We start from the raw sequence: 10,000 nt of genomic DNA, 5'->3' as shown, positions 1-10,000 counted from the left end.
AAATTCAAAATATCAGCAACCATAATTATATTAATGTAATAAATATATACGAACATACATACAGGCACATACATACCCACATACACATATAAACACACACACACCCATAAATACACGTGTGAGCGTGTGTTCTATTTCGTATCTGCATTAGCTATTTTTAGAGACACTTCTTTAATGCTAGATGTCAAATATTTTTGTATGTGCGTGCATATGTGTGTCTGAGTGAGTGTGTGTGTGTGTGGTGTGTGTGTGTGTGTGTGTGTGTGTGTGTGTGTGTGTGTGGTGTGTGTGTGTGTGTGTGTGGTGTGTATTCTTGTATGGAAAAAAGAAAATGGAGAAATTAATAAATAGACAAATATTTTCACTGAAGCACTGGATATAACCGGGTAACTTGGATGGTAACATCCCTTTAAGACGATTTGATATATTTGATGTAATTAAATATATACATATATTCGTATATATATATATATATATATATATATATATATATATATATATTGCATTGAATCTCATTCAGCCGTTACTGCAGTCCTATCCCTTTAACCTTATACCCATCATAGAAGATTTGTATATGGACACAATGCAGGGAGGTATAAAAACAACAACGAAAACTAAAGCCAAAGCACAGTGATTCGAAATGTCCTTAGCTTCACACACCATCGTATCAAGCTATCACAGCCTGTTTTCAATTTTTGTGAACACGCCAAGCTACTAGTAACGCATGGCGAACGCTGTTTCAAAACAGCACTGCCAATTCATACATTCCATCATCATCACAGCTCGTTCGCACATCAATGAAAAATGAAAACCTGTTACAAACTTCAAAAAGAAACAAAAGACGTGGAGCCATTCGCATGTCCAAAACAATATTCGCAACATTCAGCAACACTACGATCACGAACATTGACGTACATAAATTCAACAATTTGAGGTAGCTCGAAAAATACAATTTGCATAAAAATAAAAACTAACTCTCTCTCTTTTACTATTTGACTTGTTTCAGTAATTTGACTGCGGCCATGTTGGAGCAACGCCTCCAGTCGAGCGAATCGACCACAGGACTTATTCTTTTTAAGCTTAGTATTTATTCTACCGGTCTCTTCTGCCGAACCGCTAAGTTACAGGGATGCAAACACACCAGCATCGGTTGTCAAGCGATGTTGGAGGGACAAACATAGACACACAAACACACACACACACACATATATATATACATATATATCCGACTGGCTTCTTTCAGTTTCCGTCTACCAAATCCACTCACAAGGCTTTGGTCGGCCCGAGGCTATAGTAGAAGACACTTGGCCAAGGTGCCATGCAGTGAGACTGAACCCGGAACCATGTGGTTTGTAAGCAAGCTACTTACCACACAGCCACTCCTGCGCCTATAGCACTGACACAATAATTATAATACTGAACAAATATATAAGCAAGTATACTACTTTATAGATATATAAATAAATATAATACTAAATAAATATAATACTAAAATAACATATTAATGCAGATAGAATCAGACAACACCATATAAACGTCATATAAACGCACATGTTTCACAAACCGCTGTATTTTAAACAACTATGATAAAGACTATTACTAGCTTCAAAACAAATTCTAACTGTTTACTAATTCAAACACTCGCAAAATTTGTAAAAAAAAGTAACGTGTTATAAATTTAACGGCGTAAAAATTACTTTTATAAGACTAACGAAAATTTCATCGAATTTGACGTTCACGTTTTGATAGTACAGAAAAGATCCTGATTTAAGCTCAGACCAACTTCAAAAATAAAACAGCAACACCACAGAAGAAGAATAAGACGCATTATCGAAATGCTAAGCAAAGAAGTACTATGCGAAGTAAATCACAAAACAATCAATAAATCCTTATACAAGATATTTAGCAGATTCAAGAACAATAATGGTGACCATGTCACACTCCATGTCGCAACAGCACACCCACATAACGTACACACGCACAGACAACTGCTAGAAAACCTTATCGTAGATTGTTTCTGTTTTTCGAAAAATCATCCACCATAAACCACATAGGGAAAACTGGAATAGAAAATATAAATAATTTCGATCTGGACCACAAATTTGACACCTACTTTTATCCGACACCAGAAAACAGCTGAAATATAACAACCCATATTTCTCAAGGATTGACATAAAACAAACATACCTACGTCAACTGCGCTCTAAAGGCATCACTGCAATCAGCAACAACTATAATTAAAAATACCAACAAAGTGATATTAATGATACCAAAAACTAAGCAAAATATTGAAAATCCTAAAAGTTCACCAAAATCAAACTCACGTTGTGTCACGTAGAACCCTCATGACACTCTGTACTTCGTCACAACTTTTAAAATGGTCTGACAATGATATTAACCCACAGCTTTCTCTCTCCAAACCAAGAACACTCGACCGTCATTCTGCTCATAGAGATGATATATGAAGATATATGTTGCCATCGTAAACAGATTTGACTGGATACAGCACGCCATGCAAGATTCAACCAGCTTATCACTTTACTCCATTTTTCCCGAACGTTATCTTATGATACATCTTCGCACACAATGAAGGTGTTTCATATTTTCTTTTTCTTAAAATCAGACACCCTAACCTAACTGACCCAAACGGAGTTGATCGAGACCCAGCTTGTGTCCAGTTAACACTACCACAGGTAGCACTACCTATTCCATGGCTCCCACTTTCTGATTCACAACCATTTCGATGCAACTTTTGCTACATCCAAAGCCAACCTAATTAATAGCCTCCTGTCTAATGACTTCTATGACGCCGAATATGTTGTAACCTCTGCGGAAGAAAAACACAAACGGTCAAAACATCCCCGCAGTCAAAATAGTTTTATACCTAAATGATAGAGGCATTTATACTTCTAATATCAACTGGGTGGTCGTTGAAACTGCTCCATTGTATACCAGCCATCTATCCATTCATCTTCTCAGCCTACTATTTCTGGGAGTGACGAGGAAGTAGGGATTTCAGCACCTACGAAGGAACCAACCATTCTAAGACTTTCGAGGGGGATTTTCAAGTGTGACTAACTGAGACTATGAACATTACCAAACTATCTCATTCTTGATTACGCTTAATCTTAGGTCTTCTTCCGGTTGTCTGGGTTACAAGAATCTATCTTGGTTGCGACGTTCAAATCGCATGCCCGCAACATCGCAGATGTGTCTTCTGAAAGGAGACATAGAGCAGTTAAACTTGGAAAGACCCTTGATGTCAAGCTATGCATCCTCTAAAGTAATATTTCCCTAATGAACAATTGGAAAAGACCTTGTTCGGTCATTTATATTCACGATCGTACTCTTGTATTAAATTCCTACTCTTGTATTACATTGAAATATTTTCGCCACTTATTAGTAAAGTATAATATACGGATGTATCGATTAAATACACTGAATTCAAACTTAGGATTAATATTTTCGTTGTCATCAACCATAGCAGCATCCGAATATTGTACCAGCCTACCTACTGCATTACATAAGACCCTTTCATTGTCACTAACAATCACATACCGAGCGACTTACTTACAGCTTTTCATGTGTGTGGATTTTTTCCATTTCACACACTTTTATTGTCATTGACAGACGTATTGCATTTCACTTCATGTAATTGTCACTGACAATCATACGCCGAGCTTCTGCATTTTTTCATACTGCCTTTATATGATGCCTTTTTTTTATCCATCTCCCTTCATTTTTATTCATATCAACATTTAGAGAAAACGCTCCTACTCCAATGTATGAAACTTGGCACATATCTGTGTTCTCCAAACCACCAATACACACCACCTGAACTAAATAATATATATATATATATATATATATATATATATATATATATATATATATATACATTTGCATAAGTATACATATATATATATAAATATACATATATATATATATATATATATATATATATATATATATATATATATATGCATATGTGTATTTATGATGCATGCATATACACATACAAACTCATTGATAGAGAGATAGAGGAGGTAAATAGATGAACAAATATGTACATATATATATATGTATGTGCCTGTGTACTTCTATGTGTATACATTTTATGCAAATATTATAATGTATACATACAGATATGTGTATATATGTATGTACAAGTGTGTATGTATATATATATATATATAACCCAAAAGAAACTGTCAGTCACAGTTATATATATATATATGTGTGTGTGTGTGTGTGTGTGTGTGTGTGTGTGTATGTATGTATGTATGTATGTATGGGAATTTATATATATTTGTGTGCGTATGTATATATGTGAATATATTTATATATATATATATGTGTGTGTATATATATTTACATATACATATATGAATATATATACATACATATACATATATATATATATATATATATATATATTATATATATATATATATATATATATATATATGCATATATATATATATATATATGCATATATATATATATATATATATATATATATATATATATATGCATATATATATATATATTATATATATATTATATATATATTATATATATATATATATATATACATATATGTTTCATCGATAATATATACTTAGCATTATATGATATTACATTATTGTTAATCTACAATATTAACTCTTTCCCATTTCTCTTCCTTCATCTTTTTTTATCAAGCATATTTTATACTAAGCGTCGTTTCCCTACATGTCACTCCAAATTTCAACATGATCGATTATTCAACACAAACTTATTCTGATATTTCAAAATTCTTTCGTATAATGGTGCAGACTTGGTTGTGTGGTTAAGTGTCAAGATTTGCAATCATGCTCAGTCTCCGAGAATGCCACTGAATTTATCCTAAGGGTTCGTATGTCTCTGTAGAGTGTATGACGAAAGCATATGTGATTCATGGGACTCTTTATTCAGAACCACTACCATCATTTACATTAGTTACATTCGACGGATATTTGTCCTCATCTTGTTTGTTGTTAACACAACGTTTCGGCTGATATACCCTCCAGCCTTCTTCAGGTTTCTTGAGGAAATTTCGAACCTGGTTCTTTTAGTTTTCGTATTTTCTAGTGGTGTTCTCTAAAAAAGAAAGAAGCAGCACATATGCTAGGACACAATGACCTCCTAAACAGACCGAGTGCAGATATGAGCAGCATATGGGCCCCGGTATTAAGGAAGGATAGAAAAATATTAGATTTATAAGCCCTAAAATTCTCTCCATAATTGCCCACGTGAATATGGTGCACTGGTTAAGAGCGCGGGCTACTAACCCCAAGATTCCGACTTCGATTCAAAGCAGTGACCTGAACGCTATCAATAATAATGATAATAATATCTAAAAATCTCTTAGGAATGAGAACCCAGTTCCGAAATTTCTACAAGACACCTGCAGAAGGCTGGAGGGTATATCAGCCGAAACGTTGTGTTAACAACAAACAAGATGAGGACAAATATCCGTCGTACATAATTCCTCATCTCTTAAATATAGAACTGTACCACTACCATCGTCTCGACCTACCTTGCACCAATAACTTACAGGTGAGATGCTGTACAAACAGTTATGATGCAATATCTCCTCAAGTGGTTTTTCAAAAGTACCTAATTTTTTATTTGTATAACAATACATTTTCGTAATTGTAGAGTACAATGCGTCTCAATAAGACACAAGGATATAATGACGAATTCTCTTATAAGCATTAAAATAAAGTACATAGAGATTAAAGAATAAGAAATCAAAAATAAAATAAATGGATCAAATAAAATGTGATACACTGATAATAAAACATTATTAAACAAAAGCATAAAATATACATGAAATCGGAATAGAAGAAAAAAACAATCGGACATTTTTATTGACCTTTATATGTCATCAAAACAAATAATCTAGCATATACATATATACAGATAGATAGATATATGTACGAAGAGGTACCCAAAAGTAACCGGAAACGTTCTCTGTGGGACATACCTTTCAGGCATTAGTCTGCCGATTGGCTTCAGCGTGTGAGGTTATGCTGCCACGTGGTGCGTCTTTGTTTTGCAGTACCTCTCCTCTGTTTGTCGATTTTTTCAATGGTTAAAATGAAGAAATAGCGTGCCTGCGTGAAATTTTGTTTTATGCTGGGGAAAACGGCTTACAAGAACGCTGCCGTGAGAAAAGCACAAGTTTACGAGTGTCTTTCACGCTTTGGAAATGGTCACCTGTCGCTCGTTCAAGGCATCCATCGACCTCCCGAACGTATGAAAACATGAAAATTCATGAAGTGATCTTGGATGACCGTCACCGAACAATTGACGAATAAGTTGAGATGAGTGGTGTGTCCTGGAGCGCCTGCCAATGAATTTTGAGCGAGGATTTGCGAACGAAAAAGAGTTACAGCAAAACTTGTTTCTCGTTTGTTCTCGAAAGATCAAAAGCAGTCACGAATGACTGCATGTCGTGACCTGAGAGAACAGTTTGAAGTTGATTCCGACCCTCATTCGAAGGTTATCGCTGTTGATGAAAGCTTGTGGTACGGAATTTGAAAATGTGGAAGAGGTGAAGAAAAAAGCGACAGAGGCGTAAAAAAGCATCATTTCGCAAGAGTTCCAGCACTGCTTCGAATAAGGGAAAACGCTTCTGGACCAACGCATTGCATCAAACGGAAAACACTTGGAAATCGGTAAAAGCATAAACATGTAAAACTAAGAGAGTAAAAATAATATTGCAAAATTCTGGTTTCTTTTGAGTTCCCCATCGTATATGTATTTATATATACACACTTTTATTAAAACTAGGAAATTTTTACAACGTTGTTACTCAGTGCTTATATTTCCCGTTCGTCGGACATTTATAATGACAACTGTCCCAAGAACGGGAAAGTAAAACTCTGAGAAATAATGTTGTGATAATTTTGCAGCTTTAATAAAAGCATATTACTCTACCTTTAGTATTCGAGTACTGTTTTTTCCACCTCGTTTTGCATTTATGTGCTAACTTATGTGCATATGTTTGTATACTATTGAGTCTGGGGTGAGTCATTCTCTTTTAGGGTCTTATTACTTAACACACACACCGGTGCGATTTCTGCTCATTTGCTTACTTATTTTTCTAAAACTTTCGTTGCATCTTGCAAATACCTCAGGTTATTAGTAATAAGTAATAAGGCGCTAAAAGAGAATGATTCTCCCCAGACACAATAAAACATGGTCCAACACACGAATTCACACCAAATGCAAACCAAATACAAAAATATATAAACATATATTTATATACAAATGTATACGTGCCTGCCTGTGTATATATATATGTGTGTGTGTGTGTGTGTGTGTATGTATGTATTTACACGAGTCGCCATGATTGACCACTAAATCCACAAGTTTTTTTATTCACTCTGTTTATTTCATCGTGTCCCTATCTGTTGAAAAAGGATAGGCTCGAAACGTAAAAGTCTTTCTCACATACTCGAGCGTCAAACTAATACACCTGCTTGTTATTTATACACCTGTCTTTGTCTTTTGTTGTTCTATAATTTCAACTATAAATATATATATATATATATATATATATATATATATATATTATATATACAAGATAAGGGCAGAAGAAAAATTCTAATGCCAGATACGCCGAAACAAAAAATTGTCGATAACCATTAAATTTATGCGTCTCGAAACAAACCGATAGAAATTTCTAAAAAATTCGTTATTACTGTATTGGTCCAATTTCGGGGTTAATTCACAAGAAATTTTCCCCTCTCCAGCGGCACATACGCGAGATATCAATGAAATACTTATTCATACCCTCGGAAGAAGCAAGCACCAAGTCCCGAGCAGACTTAAGTACCCCAAATATATCCAAAATAGAAAAATCTTCGGCGCACCTCGAGACACGTATGATTCGAACTAGAAACTTTCACAGAGTGATAGAATCCGGAAGTGAACACTAATCTATTTATAATTGATATAGGATAACATTTTTTTCGGGAAAATATTTTTTTATCAATGGCCAGCATATCAAAAAATGCCTTTAAAGGTAAAATTTATACATAATTTACAAGTTAAGGGCAGAAGAAAATTATAATGCCAGATACGCCGATATAAAAAATTGTCGATAACCATTAAATTTATGCGTCTCGAAACAAACTGATAGAAATCTCTAAAAAAATTTCGTTATTACCGTATTGGTCCAATTTCGGGGTTAATTCACAAGAAATTTTCCCCTCTATCGACAATTTTTTGTTTTGGCGTATCTGGCATTAGAATTTTTCTTCTGCCCTTATCTTGTAAATTATGTATAAATTTTACCCTGAAAGGCATTTTTTGATATGCTGGCCAATGATAAAATTTTTCTCCCGAAAAAATTTTTATCCTATATCAATTATAAATAGATTAGTGTGCACTTCCGGATTCTATGATTCTGTGAAAGTTTCTAGTTCGAATCACACGTGTCTCGAGGTGCGCCGAAGATTTTTCTATTTTGGATATATTTGGGGTACTTAAGTCTGCTCGGGACTTGGTGTATCTGGCATTAGAATTTCTCTTCTGCCCTTATCTTGTAAATTATGTATAAATTTTACCTTTAAAGGCATTTTTTGATATGCTGGCCATTGATAAAAAATTTTTTCCCGAAAAAAATTTTATCCTATATCAATTATATATATATATATATATATATATATATATACTTTATTTAAAAGCAGCAGAAATATAACAAAATCTGTTACTCAGAGTTTCACGTTCCCGTTCGTCGGACAGTTTTGTTGAAATATATATATTTATACAAGGAAAAATATACAGGATTGGGAAATTATAGAAATGTTTCTACCAGTGGTCTAGCATGCAGAAAATAGTCAATAGACTAAATATTATTCATATAAAATTACTGTACATGTAAACACATAAGAGGTGTCCTGACAGGACACCTAAAATGCTAAAAGAACGAGTCAAAATCCAAACCATGATCAGGGGTAATTTCGAAGGGAATGAAAAATAAAAACATTTACCATATTTTGTTACCGGACCATGGTTTCGAACTTCAGGCGAAGTTCTCATCACCCGGTACGCCAAAGATTAACATATAATTATGAGAGAAAATAGCCCATGTCTCATCTTTATATATTATAATTTTTCAAATCCACCGTGCAAGCGCAGTTTTAGTCGGCAGCAAATAAAAATGTTGATTTACTTCAACATTACTAAAATCATATTAAGAAAAATATATAGGTAGGAAAATTATAAAAATTTTTCTACCAGTGGCCTAGTATGCAGAAAATCGTCAACAGACTATATATCATTCATATAAAATTAGTGTACATTTAAACACATAAGAGGTGCCCTGATAGGACACCTAACATGCTAGAAGTGCCAGTCAAAATCCAAACCATGGTTAAGGGTAATTTCGAAGGAAATGAAAAATAAAAACATTTACCTTATATATGAGCATAAGCCAATGTCAACTGTAGTTCCAGAAATTTCAAGCCGGAAACTAAAGTCTAGAAGACGAGCCTCGTCCTGGAAGATCTGTAGAGCTCGACGGGGAGGTCATGCAAAGCCTGGTGCAAAAAATCCCATCGTGACTGTTGAGGAACTAACAGAGAAGCTTTAGTTTTGTGATACGAGGTCAGAATAGTACTAGAGGAGTATTTTTCGTCACGGAAAGTGAATTTTGGAAGAGGGGCCTTGCAAGTCTACTAGATAGATGGAAGAGCATTGTAGAAAATTTAGGAAAGTATATTTCAGATTAAAAAAGAACTTTACCTTAATTTTGAAAAATAAAAGAAGCATAAGAAGCGCTTTATTTTGGGGCGTTTTTTTTCTGTGAATTCTCCATATATATATATATACAAAAGAATCTGACGAAATCGGGAAAGCGAAAAAGAATAGCCAACATACCAAGGCGATGGACAATCGCAAATGAGAACGCAGATATATCCAATTCACGTGATTTCGTTCTCAGATATTCCTCTTAGATATCCTC

Source organism: Octopus sinensis, linkage group LG3 (assembly GCF_006345805.1).
Source record: "Octopus sinensis linkage group LG3, ASM634580v1, whole genome shotgun sequence".
NCBI classification, from domain to species: domain Eukaryota; kingdom Metazoa; phylum Mollusca; class Cephalopoda; order Octopoda; family Octopodidae; genus Octopus; species Octopus sinensis.
Note: the sequence above shows the minus strand (reverse complement) of the source record.